This window comes from Aquarana catesbeiana, linkage group LG12, assembly GCF_042186555.1.
Source record: "Aquarana catesbeiana isolate 2022-GZ linkage group LG12, ASM4218655v1, whole genome shotgun sequence".
NCBI classification, from domain to species: Eukaryota; Metazoa; Chordata; class Amphibia; order Anura; family Ranidae; genus Aquarana; species Aquarana catesbeiana.
In genome coordinates this window covers 100,088,197-100,102,377 of record NC_133335.1, presented here as the reverse complement: position 1 = coordinate 100,102,377, position 14,181 = coordinate 100,088,197, and positions in this window count along the sequence as shown.

Below are 14,181 nucleotides of genomic sequence, written 5' to 3'. Positions count from 1 at the left end.
GCCTGGGGGCCATGAAAAAAACGCTTCCTCTCTCTCCTAGGTTTGGTAGGAAACTTTTCCCCTTCTCGGTAGATCTGGCTAAAGCCTGATCTAGGCCAGCACCAAAAAGGAGCGTCCCTTCAAAAGGGAGACCACAAAGATGGGTCTTGGATGAGCTATCCCCATCCCAGGTTTTAACCCAGAGGGCTCGCCTGGCTGAGTTTAGTAAGGCACCTGTCTTAGCGGTTGTCCGCACTGTCTCAACCGCAGCATCTGCTAAAAATGCGACAGCATTCCCTATGACCTCCAGAGAATCCAGGACCTCCCTGGATTTGGAGGTTCGGGATACGTGGTCCATTAATTTACAGACCCACGTGTCGGCATTCCTTGCGATGCAAGCTGAGGCCAATGCGGGACTCATAGCCGCAGCGTTAGCTTCCCAGGCTCTGCGTAAAATGGTTTCAGCCCTGCGATCCATTTGATCCTTTAAGTTACCGGTATCTTCGAAGGAAAGATCCGACTGCTTAGAGACCTGTGCTAAGGAGGAGTCTAGTCTAGGAGTTCTGAAAAATCTTTCCTCATTCTCCTCAGAGAAGGGGCATCTACGCTTCCAGGTTTTATATTTCAGAAGCCTTCTTTCCATTCTCTTATGACTTCCTTAAGGGCGGAATGTACCAGAAGGACCCTGGCCTGAGGTTTAATCAAGCCTCTATACATCCTATCCTGAGCGGACACCTGTGCAGCAGGCTCCTGAATCTCTTCTGAGGCATAAATAGCTTTCAGAAGATGTTCCATGTCATCGGCAGAAAATATATGTCTGCTAGACCTGGATTCCTCCCTCCCATCCTCCTCTTGGCTGTCCACCACCCCTTCATCAGAAAACTCCTGGGTAGGAACTTCTAAATCACACTCTTCCTCGGAATCGCGGGGGAGTGGGTACTTCAGTACATCCGCCCGATATCTCCTAGAGGGGGCAAAGCTCTCCTGGGAAGAGGCATCCTTACTAGAGTGAGCCTCTGAGTCCCTAGGCTTAAGGGTGGCCTGAAAAGACTTTAAGGTGAACAGCGTCTCAGATTGCATAGTAAGGAATTCCTTCATCATCTGGGATGTCTCCTTCCCTGTCAGCTTCTGTATGCATTTAAAACAGAAGGGTTTTGGATGATCTGGGGGTAGCCTGTCATTACAGTTCCCGCATATTTTAGAGCGGGTGGAGGATTTCACAGGATGGCTGGCAACCTCACGGGCAATAGCATCGTCCCCTGAAAAACACACAGGCATACACTGAGAACCGGAGGAGAAGAGTTGGGGTACCCTCCCCCTCTAAACCTCTGGAGGCCGGTCAGACTCACCCCCTGTGGTCTCTTCCATGGCCGTCAGACTCACTCACTGTGGTCTCTTCCATGACCGTACCCAGGGTTCCTCAGCACTCGGGGGGGGGGGGGGTGTCTTCTTATGGGAGAAGCACAGTCACCGACCCCGGTCCTGCTTCTGCTGCCTCCCCCCCCGAGAAATGGATTGGGAAACCCCCCAGGAAGTATTAGAACCATCCGGCCAGACCCAGCGGCTTCCCAGGCATTTGGTCCGGCTCCCAGGGGAGACCACCAGCCCCAGGCCTTTAGGTCAACAGAAAAATAACAAACGGTTTCCCTGTGGGGAAACACAATCAAAAACTGAGGAGCATCGGGAGGGGCGGGGGCCTTTAACCTCTTGATTGATTGATTGATTGTGTTTTCTGTCAGGTGGACCAGTCATCTCTCAGGGTGCTGTCCTGGAAGACAACTTGAGAAAATTATAATTTACAAGTAAATTAGGTAAAGTGTTGTATGACTGAGTAATTGTCATTTAAAGTGTCAGAGCACTGAAAGATGAAAATTGGTCTGGGCAATAAGGGGGAGAAGTGCCCTGTATTGAAGAGAAACCTTTGGAAGAATATGTGAATACAATTCTGAAGATAAACAAGACTTAATTAAACTTACCGCTTGATGTTGTGATTGGTCTTCTCATCCAGTCCGTTTGTTTGAGGATGATACCCCACTGTCACGCTCCTTTCAATACCCAGCATGCTGCACATCCGATCGTTGAGCTAAAAAAAAAAAAAAAAAAAAAAAAAAAAAAAATGCCCCCTGCAGTCATAGATACGGTGCAGCCTGATCTGCCTTCAGCTAGGGTGCTCTTTGCCGGGCCTCGCCCCGGGTGTCCGGTTTTCAGGTACGTTCTCGAGTGTGAGGGCTTCAGATGGCCACCCCCCTTGGGGACACAGCCCAGCTACGTATCCCAATCTCTATGTTATGCTTTTCCACCATTGTATTCTTTTTTGTTCATTTTTTTATTTGGCTGTATAGATCTTTATTGTTGCAACAGGCTCACATCATTCCCTGAAGAAGCCAATGTTTTGGCGAAACATGTAGGAATTGAGCTTCTGTTTTGAAGGCCCTCTTCACCAGGCCTACTCCATTGCAATAATTCTGCACAATTGATGTGTGAACTGCACCTACGATTTTAATTAACCTGTGTCTTTTTTGTATGTGTTAAATTTTGTTAATAAAGTATTTTTGCAATTTTATCTGAAATATCCTACTTCTATTTCCTTCTCTGGCACCGCTATAATCCCCCTTTTACTCCCCTAATTTTCAACTACTATTTCGGGATGAGGTGCTGTATGTAGTGGAACCTCTCTAGCCATACCTCTAATTTGTAAGCCATAAAAGTAATTGTGTGTACCCAGTTCCGAATATCTATGCTCATTCCATGCCAGAATCTTGAGCAGACTGTCGACTGTTTTGTTGACTCCTGCACAGCCTCCAATTGGTGTTGAATGAAATTCAGCAAAGATATTCTCAGCTTCTTTCTCCGATTTAATGAATCTTCAATTTCTAACGAAGATCGCACCATCTGTAATGAAAGGGAAAATTCAAAAGCTACATTCATCACAAAGCTATTTTCTAAAACCACTAAAAATGATTGCATTTCTGATACTTACCCCTTTAGGGTAAATTTAGCGGTGGTCTGCCTAAAATTATATCTGAGACTTGCCATACCCGGATGGGTACTCCCCCACAGAAAGGAATCTGAAAACGTCCTTGTACCTCTTCTCCATACCTAAAAACGTAGAACACCATTCACAGCAAAAATACAAATCGTAAAATTTTAAAGACTTAGCATTTTGTAATCAAGTGTAATGGGAGATCCCAGGGAGCACAGTGTATTACTGAATGGAGCTAAATAGCAGCATTTGGTAGCTGCTAATAAATGATTACACAGAGCTTCTTTGTAGCCCTGTACAGTCACTTTTGAGCTGTTGCTGTATGCTGATACGTAGCTGCATTAATCAAGATCCAGCACTAATTAACAAAGAAAAACCACACACACCTCACTGCACTGCAGGGGCTGCCTTCCCTCCTCCGCTTGTCGCATCCTCCTAGCGCTCTACGAAAGCAGCGCTGTACACAGTGTAGCACCCTGATGTTTAGGCAGGGATGCTAGTAAATGTAGTTGCCAGGCAATAGTTGCCTTGGCCATTTGAGAGGAGATCAATTGACCCTTTTCTAATTGTAGACTTGTTGCACCTTCCCTCGTCACTAGGTGGCACTATGCTGGTGACAATAGGCAAGACAAGGGCTTTACAAGGATGCACATGAATAGATGGAGTGTCTCAGCCAATGTGCAGAGATTTTAGGGGTTCTGTGCCAGCTGGACGTGTGATGTGTTGCCCCGGGTTGCTAGGCCAGATGCCTGACTTCTATCCCAGGGACATCTGGCTGCTAGGCTGCCTAAGGGACCTAGGGGGAGAGCAGCGTAGGGTTGGGACTTACAGCTTGTAGTCCAACCACAATTAACGGTTCTGCCAGCCAGGAAAACAGGAAGAGCTGTCGACCATACACAATGCTACCGGAGACCATTGTGAGTAACTAAAGCCATTACCCAAGCTGTCTTCTCACCAGAGATGGTGAAGAAGTGGGAAAACTTCAGTGACTGCCAAGACAGGGACCTAGCGGGACATCTGAGGAGACGCTCGGGGAGCTGCTTTGAGTGCTGGTCAGCTGATAAGGTTGAAGAGTACCTGTGAGTGCCAAGCTAGGGATCCAACAGGGAAGCTGGGGTGACATTTGAGAATGATACTGGATTAAAAAGAGTTGGAAGAGCTCAGGGGATCTGGAAGTCTAGTGAGAAACTGGGAGCTCAGTCAAGTGAAGATCTACAGTGGGAGACTGTTGAGGAAGTGAAGAAGTTCATTGCAACCATTGTTAGAGACTGTTCTACCTATACAGATGTGGTGTCTGGCTGGATGCCTTTTTCCTGTATAGCTGTTTCCTATAGAAGTATTAGAGTCTGCCAGTTAACACTGCATCCACATAAGGGTGTCCTGTCTCTAACCCTCTCCTAAGTTCTGTTTCAGAGACAATAAATCTCTGCAGTCAAGAAGTGTCTGGTGCCCATAAATTCTCTTTGCACTGCACCCACTATGCCTTGTAAGCCACTCTACACAGAAGGATGTCTTTAACTCTTAAAGTCACCATTAGGCCTCTGAGGGCCCAGGACTACTACAAGAGGAAAGAGCACTACACAGAAACCCGGGTATTAGTACAAGTACCACAAGTGGGTTAAGACTCATTGGAGTGTGGCACAGTGCACACACTCCTAAACACTTCAACTTCTTAACAGCAGCATCAGCCACACTGATGTAATGGGTTCTTGATACACCGGCTAGTCGCATTGATATTAACGATTTTTGACCCTCTGGCTCCCCGGCCCAGTATGCCCCTACCTAAATGTTACAAGTCTGCCATCCCTGGGCACTGCAATGCAACTGATGTAAACCTAGGAGCACAAAATTGAGAAGTCTAATAAAGGTCTCCTGGGTATACTCACAGACAGGGAGTGTGAAAAGACCACAAATGTATAAAATTCCTCATTTTCCTCCACCCATAAGAATGCTGGACTGCATCACTTCTGATGCACTGGTCTTATCAGACAGACTCCCTGTCGGTGAGAGGTGTTTTGCATTCACCATGCATGTGTGTGGGTTGTCGGACATTTAACATCAGCTGACACGGGTCTTATCAAACTATTAGACGTCACAATTTTGTCCACATATGTTTATATCAAAATCTCATGCGCTGCTGTCATAGAGCACTGCGAGAATATGCCAAGCGAACACTTCCTACGAATGCTCTGCCACGAGAGGAGGGAAGACATCACCTGCAGAACCCCACTAACACCAGAGTCACCCATAACATCACTGTCCTTAAAACAATCCCCATCAGAACCCCTGTAACATCACATTAGAGCTCCCCCATAACATCAGAGACCTTCCCAACACCACATCAGAGGCCCCACACAACATTACAGGCCTTCCCCATCACATAAGAGGGCCCCCATCACATTCCAGGCCTAGGCCCCCCATCACATCAGAGGGCCCCCATCACATTCCAGGCCTTGGCCCCCCCATCACATTCCAGGCCTAGCCCCCCCTGATTACATCAGAGGGCCCCCCCCCATCACATTCCAGGCCTAGGCCACCATCACATCAGAGGGCCCACATAACATTACAGGCCTTCCCCATCACATAAAAGAGGCCCCCCCATCACATTACAGGCCTAGGCCCCCCGAATCACAGAGGGCCCTCCATTACATTCCAGGCCTTCCCCAATCACATCAGAGGGCCCCCCATTACATTCCAGGCCTTCCCCAATCACATCAGAGGGCCCCCATCACATTCCAGGCCTAGGCCCCAATTACATCAGAGGGCCCCCCCATCACATTCCAGGCCTTCCCCATTACATCAGAGGCTCTCCATCACACAATATCCTCAACCAAGAACTTGCCTGTCAAAATCCTTGACTCAGGAAAGATCCTGCTGCTGTCGGTGTGTAAATACTTGGCACTGCAGGCTGCTTCTGCTGCCGCTGTGAAAATCCAGGAGTCTGCCAGCTGCTCTGGTTAAAGATTGTCTCCGCTCTTCATCCAGTGACTCTAACGTCCTGAGTGTCTTCTAGAATTTTCATCAACTATACATGACCTTAGCCCCTCCCACTGGCACACCGTCTATCAGAGCAGTCTAGGATGATGGTGTGACTTTACATGACCTTGGCCCCTCCCACTGCTGTGTCAATCCAAGCTCCCCTGACAAATACACTGCTTATATAAATACACTGCATATTCTGCTTACGGTGGGGGCGGGGCTGGACGCAGTGCTGCCAATGCAATTAAGAAAGCCACTCCCGCCTGTGTCTATAATTTTTCTGGACCAACAATGTACTTGGACAGTGCTATGCATGTGGGGCCCGCCCCCTCTCCCCCTCCCACCAACTCTCCGCCCGCTTGAGTCCATCATTTTTGTCGACCTTAGACATAACTTTTGCACATGCGCGATTCAGGGCATGTTAGTGGGGTGGGCGGGGCTGGGGCTGACGTTATAACCATCTCTCCGCCTCCGCCCGTGAGCATAATGTTTATCGACTGCGGATAGCTCCCGCGCATGCGCGATTAAGGGCAGTAAAGTCACGCATGCGCCGTAAAGCCACACCGTCAGCTGTATGAGTGACGGAGCCCCACCGGAAGTGACACCGTCGAGATTCTGCATAGGTCCAGACTTTTTTTTACAACACCAGCGTGACACTTTGCGCAAGGAGTGACCAGTCTAAACCCTCTTTTTGTTTCTTTAACCATTTATTAATTTTTTTTTTTCAGAAACATAAAATTATGCAATATAAGAGTAATGTCTTAAAAAATTAAGACAATTGTATCTGGATATTGCATCTTATACCATTTTTTTCCCCTAATAAAATAGTACATATTTAATAACATTCTGCTGCTCAGAAAAATATACCTTTTGTTGTGTTTGGCGGGCACTACTGCCTGCTGAGTGCAAACCATTCAAGTGACCAACTGTCCTGCAACCGCGCACAATGCATGTGGCTGTGGTGCGCTAGTCCAGCATTAAGGGGGTTAAAATGATTTACTGCTCTCTAAAGAGCAATCTAAATGCAGATTGTTCTTCTGAGAGCACTGCAAGTGTGAATTAGCTCTTCATTTTATTTATTTATTTTTTTTTTACTACTTACTGGTAACACTTTTCCAGGAGTCTTTCAGGACAGCCACCAAAGAGACCCTGGCTCCTCCCATCTCAGGAAACACTGCCTTCAAATTCAAGATTTAAGCCTCATCTTTCCACCGGCCCCTCAGTTCTTCAAGAGTACCTCCGGCCAGCTGGGGGAGACAAGAACACGTCATACAAAATTTTAATCTTACCTGACGGTCTCATGCAATGATTTCTCAGATATATCCAAAAGTTTGGGTGGGTACCGGAGCTGTCCTGAAAGACTCCTGGAAAAGGATGTTACCAGTAAGCAACTCCGTTTTTCCCTGTTCATATTTCAGGACAGACACCATAGAGGATAAGTGAGCACCTTACCTTAGGGAGGGACTACTGCCTGCAGCACTTTACGCCCTAAGGCTTGGTCTTTGGCTGACAGCAGGTCCAATCTGTAGTGTTTCACAAACGTGGCAAAGCTGGACCATGTTGCAGTGCTACAGATCTGCTCTGGGGAAGCACCAGCCCACTCTGCTTGAGAAGTCGCCACTACCCTGGTGGAATGTGCCTTAATACCCTCCAGGGGTTCCAACCCCCCGACCACATAAGCCTGAATAATGGCCAACCTCAACCATCTGGCTATTGTGCCTGTAGAGGCTCTGGACCCTTTCCTAGCCCCTGAAAAATAACAAAAAAAGGAATCAGCTTTCCTAAACTGTTTTGTACTAAGTACTGAAGGACGCACATTCCAACATCCAACTTTTGAAAATGATGTTCCTGTTCCCCCACAGGTTTTAAATAGAAGGTAGGCAAAACAATTTCTTGGCCTCTATGAAATCTAGAGGCCACCTTTGGCAAAAAGGCCGGATCTGTTTTAAAAATGGTCCAGAAAAACCTGAAAGAAGGGTGCCCTAATCGAGAGGGCTTTGAGTTCACTCACTCTCCTTGCCGTAGTGATCGCTACCAAAAACACCGTTTTGATGGTGATCACCTTTATCATGCAGGACTCCAATGGCTCAAATGGATCCCCTATGAGGGCCTGTAAAACTAAAGAGAGCTCCCACACGGGGGAAGGGGGAGATTCTGACTGGTCTCTGTCTGCTTAAGGCTTTAAAAAACCTGGCTATCCAGGGATCCGTTGCTAGCTGTCTTTCCAGAAAAACGCTCAAAGCGGAAACCTGCCCTTTCAAGGTGCTAAGGGCTAACCCTTTGTCCGCCCCTGAGTGTAGAAATTCCAACACTGCTACAGAACTGCGTACATCGAAGGAGCTTTCTGTGCACCAGATATTGAAACGTTTACGCACCTTCAGATAGTAACCTGCGTCTCCCTTTTTCTGCAACTTAGGATTGCCACTAAATCCGAGAAACCCTTGCACCTCAGCAATTCCTCCTCAGAAGCCATGCTGTGAGGTTCCACTGCTCCACCTGGGGACAACAGATTGGCCCTTGAGAAAGAAGATCCTCCTGGACTGGCAGAATCCAGGGGGGTTCCACAGCCAGGCCTTTCAGGATGGTGAACCACTGCCTCTTGGGCCAATGTGGCGCGATCAGAATGAGAGTTGTGCTCTCCGACTGAAGTTTTCTCAATACTGCTGGAATCGGTACGGAGGGGCATAGCACCTGGAGAACCGCCAGCTCTGAGCCAGAGCGTCCACTCCTAACACCCCTTCCCATCTGTTCAGGGAAAAGAAAAGGGCGCGCTTTTGCATTTTTCCTTGAGGCGAAGAGGTCCACACATGGTACCCCACACCTTCAAGTGACCATGTTGAAGACCTCTTGGTTCAAAACCCAGCCGCCCTCCCTCAGCCTTTTCCTGCTGAGGAAGTCCGCTACCTGGTTTTGTTCCCCTTTTAAATGTATCGCTGAGAGGGACAGAACATTGACCTCGTCCCAGGTGACGGCTTCCGCCAGGACCCAAAGGGATCCACTCTTGGTACCCCCCGCCTGTTGATATAGGCTACCGCTGAGGAGTTGTCCGGCTGGAATCACACGTGCTGACCCTGAAGTTCCCCCTGAAGGGCTCTGAGTGGCAAGGCTACTGCTCTCAGCTCCCTCCAGTTGGAGGACCTCTGAGTCCTCTCTCCCCCCAGGTACCTTGTACCATCCGGGAATCTAGGTGCGCTCCCCAACCTGTGCCGCTTGCATCGGTCGTGACAGTCCTGGATACCGGTAGAATCCATTCCAGGCCCTGTGACAGATTTGCCCCCTTTCACCACCGCCAAAGGGATCTCTTGACCTGATTTGTTACTGATATCAGAGAGTCCAAGGACCCCTGACTGTGGTCCAAGACTTTTAGAATGAACATGTGCAGAGGGCGAAAGTGTAGCCCTACCCACCGTACTGACAACAGGGACAAAAGCAGCGCCTTCTAAGTGTAGCAGTTTGAAAAGTTAATAGAGAAGATACATGATTAAAAACAGTCAAACGAGCGGTAAGGATCAGCATTATTAGCAATGTCATCCGCGCTGTCCCGGGAGCTGCCTGATGTTGCTGGCTGGGTGTCCATGTGTCCTCCCTGTATCCTGCTACAGTGGTGGATCCTGATGCTTCCGGCGAACGGGGACGGTGATGCACTGGAACACGGCAGAGATGTTGTCACTTCCGGGTACAGGGTCAGTGGAGAGGTGCGCGCGTTCGAAGCATGCGTGCTTCTTCCTCAGGCTCTGCTGGGGGCCATATTTGAAGAGGGTTTTTGTACTAGTGCCAATTGACTGGCTAGATAGATACCGCGGCAACATAGGATTTCACAAAACGAACATAATGCTATAACACTGACTTAAGTAATTATTACCAATAAATACTTATAGAAGAGATAAATAGCTTTATATTTTGTAATATAATAGATCTCTATATAGCTATATATCTACCCAATAATTTGATAACCAACCATTCGTTAAAATTCTATAATGTATACACACACACTCTTTGATTTAAGAAAATTCCCTCTAAATCTTTTTTGTTTTTTTCACAAGAGGGTTAGATGAATTGAGAGAGAGTTGTGGAGTGGGCTTAGGTTTACAGTCCATAAGGGGCATAAGACCACCAGACCTGAGATGACTGCAATCATGGGGTACAGGATGCTGGTTAACAAATCTATGTTACAAACTTCTCAACTCTGTCCAGATAGTTGAGAGCGGTGGACTTGCTGACTCCAGGTACTTTAAGCTGATGGAACCACTTCAACTAAACCACCTAAAGGTCCACGTAGAAGAGATATTGTGCTACATTGTTTATTTGGAAAGCCAACACCCCAACGTATAATCTATGAGGCATAATGAGTCTTTTGAACGGCTCATTTTTTTCCAGAAGTTTTTGGGAAAAAAAAAAAATGAAAATGCTTTTTTTTTTTTTATACAATGTTGTCCATTTATAAAGATATTTCCAACACATAGCATGTATATAGCAAAAAGGACACCCCAAAATACACTCTGCTACTCCTGAGTATTGCAATACCACATGTGTGAGACTTTTACACATCCTGGCCACATATAGAGGCCCAACATCCAAGTAGCACTGTCAGGTGTTCTAGGAGTATAAATTACACACAAATTCCTGCCAACCTATCACATTGTTGAAGGCCCTTCATATTTCTAACACATAGCATGTACTGTACATACCAATTACAAACCAAAATACATTCTGCTGAGCAAAGGGTAAAGAAAAGATTACCTGCGGTTTTAGTAGTGCAGTGGTCCACAGAGTATAGCATCGGTCCAGGCAGCAGGCAGGAACGTGGACAGCGACAGCAAAACAGGTATCAGGCAGTACAGGTAGAGATGTTGTCAGCACAGCCAAAGCATTGGTCCAGATAGCAGGCAGGGATGTGGTCAGCAGCAGCAAAAATATTGTCCATGCAGCAGGCAGGAATACTGTCCATAGTTAGTACATGTTAGTACAGGTATGGTCAGCACAGCCAGAGTAGTTGTCCAGGGAGCAGGCAGGACCATCAAGCTTAGGGCATCGGTCAGGAAAGAATGGGGACAGGGGTAGAGGCTTCTCCCACCCAAATCGCTTTGAAGCCTCCGGACAACTAGACCCTGTTTTGGGAGCACAGAAAACCAAAAACTGGTTTTCTGAACTCAGAATACTATTCTGGAGCCCCTCACATATGTGAGACCCCTGTGTAGCAGGGTGAAAGATCAATCCGAGGGGCAGGCAAAAACAAGGTCAACAGGCCTGTAGTGTTGACCTGCACACCTGGCTGTGCTGTAAAAGGAGGGGGGAAAGAGGGCAGCCACAATGGGTTTGCCAAGGCATCTGGAAGCTGGGTTTGGGCCCTAATTCTTTGGCGTGCACTTGTACTGGGCCTTTCCTCCTGGGGTCTAGCAGCGCTTGTACTGGTCCTCTCCTCCCGGCGTCTACCGCCGTTGGCACCACTGGTAGCTGCCTGGTGTTCAGACCGTCTTCTTTTTGGACGAATTGCTTCCTCCTCTGATTCGGATCCTGATGTGCTGCCTTCGGAGGGGGGGGGGTTATATTCCGTACCAGAATCGGAATCAGAACTGAGCAGTGAGAGCTCCCCGTTGCTCTCATCGGTCAGACTGAGTATTTGGTATGCCTCTTCTGGGGTGTACACCTTTCTGGACATAGTGGCTGTAGGTACTCTGGTGGCGGGTACTCCTGATGGACAGGTACTCGATGACAGGGGGCAATCTGGGCACAGTAGTTCATATATAGTAATGTAATATGTAACTCACTGTTAGCTGATCTCCTCACACTGGATCGGTGTGTGAAGAGGAGAACCCAGCAACAACAGTTACACACAGATGTTTGTTTACATTTAGTGACCGGCTGTCATTGGACACAGCCAGTCACTAGAGAGCCAATTTCATTGGCCCTTTACACTGATCGGGGCTGGGCTGTATCCAAGGGAAAAGCCTCAGCCCCGATTGCCGCTCTGCCCACGGGCGCCGTGCACGCCGCTACACAAGCAGCTCTGCCTAGTGACCAATGACAGCCGGTCACGCTGCTATGGAAGCTACGCCGCCCACCGCAGCTCCAATACCCCCATCGGGGAAAGGCTGTGTCCCGAGGGACACACCGGATCCCCGATTGCTGCTCTGCGGGCCCCCGGGGGCACCGTGCACGCCGCTACACAAGCAGCTCTGCCTAGAGACCAATGACAGCTGGTGGCTGGGTATTGAAGTGGTTAAAGGTTAAAAAACAAAAAACAAAAAAAAAAAAAAAAAAACCCCACACACAGCACGAGTGCAGCTCCCCCAGCCCCTCCTAAGATTACCCGAGATATAGAGCCAGCGCGCTGTGCACATTGGCCCTCTCCCTCGTTTTAAGCTCAGTGACAGCAATGGGAGCCTACTGCAGTCAATCACAGCCAGTGAGGAGGGGGTTGGGGCAGAGCCATGCTCTCTATGGACAGACAGAGCTGGCTTTGGAGAGTCTGCACAAGTGTCCCCATAGCAAGCAGCTTGCTATGGTGGGCACTCAGTGAAGGGAGGAGCCATGAGTTCCGGGGGAACCTGAACATAGGATCAGGGCTGATCTGTGCAAAACCATTGCACAGAAGCAGGCAAGTATGACATGTTGGTTATTAAAATGGGGGTTACAGTCACTTAAGATCAGAACATTTGTAAAATTGGCTTTCCAAAAAAAAAAAAAAAGTGTCCAGATTAACTTTGCAGTGTGTGTGTAATATTTGATTTGATATTTTTTTACCTGCCATCTGAATTTCTTTGATTCAGATGTCTCCAAGTACTTTGATCAAAGAATCCACTGAATGCTTCCTGTGTAGTCTTGCCTTTTCTAGACTCTGACTAGGGGATGGGAAGGAGGCAGTACCATAAATGTTCATACATCAGGCATACTGTATGAATACAAGAGACACATTACATTATACAGGTTTTTACCTTGGCTGCTCATGTCGCCATTTCCTCTGCTGCTACAGTGGTGATCTCTTCATCTTTGGATCTGTAAGAGAGCCATGAACAAGTGATTTAGTTTTATAGCATTATAAAACATCTGTTAAATAAAGCTAGGTTTAATATGTACCGCTGTCTGCCTGATGACTCTGGAAGGACAATGCTTCCCCTGGCGTTAAGAAAACTTGTACAAAACTGAGGAGGCGTGACTGAACTTGGGTGCTCCAGGTCTTCGCATGCAATGATGCTGAGCCGTCTGACCACATGGCGCATCTTTGACCGTGCCGCTTCAACAAATTCCTGTATCTTGGCCTCATCCGCATTCTTCCTGCAAGCTCTTATCGGGTGTGATAAATGCATGCTTTGCATTTTGAAGCAAATCTTGCAAACCAAGGGTATCCTTGTGGTTCTGGGGAGAAAAACCCTTTTAGGAATCTCTTCGGTAGATCCCTCGAAGGAAAGAAAACGGCATAATGTAGGGCCAGCTCTAGAAATGTACCTAAAGAACTTCCCCTGGGGTTTTGAAAATTAAAAGCAATCAGTTACATGTACTGTAGCTACTGACGCTGCATTTTTCGACAAAGCCTGAGTTAGATTTGAGTGGAGTCCTTTTTAAAATGTTCTCCACCTTTTTTAGTCTATAAATATCTGGACTCCACAACGAATGGAAAATTTACCAAGATCTCAGCAAACAGGCCTCCACCGAAAAAAATGGTCATTCTACAAAATATTGGGGGGGTGGGGGGCACACACACAATGGCACTCTGGATGAGACATGACCTTGTAAATATTGTATTTGTTATTTTTTTATAGCCACACACTTCTAACATATTGGTGGATATGTTCTACTAAACTATAGAGACATCTGAGTTCAAAGTTCTTCATAATTGTGATTTTATAAAAAGGTCTCATCTCTTTACTCGCTTAACACTTCTTCCCAAATATGTAAACCATAGAACTCCTTTTAATGTATGTGGTTTTAGTTTTCTGCCTTAGTGCCTGCAATGCTTGGTTTTAGAGCAGCATACATTAGAACTCTGCTGCACAGGAATCTATTTTTATTTGTGCTTTTGTCTGCTGTTCATCTTTATGCTAATGTTTCTACATTAGAAATTGTCCAAAAAAAATGTTATGGCCCTTTGTCATTTGCAGGATCAATGCAGTAATGTCCATGGTGACCGTGGCTGACATTTTTGCAAACATACCTGTTTAATAAAGTTTTGTTTAAGGCTGATAGTACATTATACAAGTTGATTGTTTCATCTCCTTTAGCCTTGCCAGCAACTATGAAGT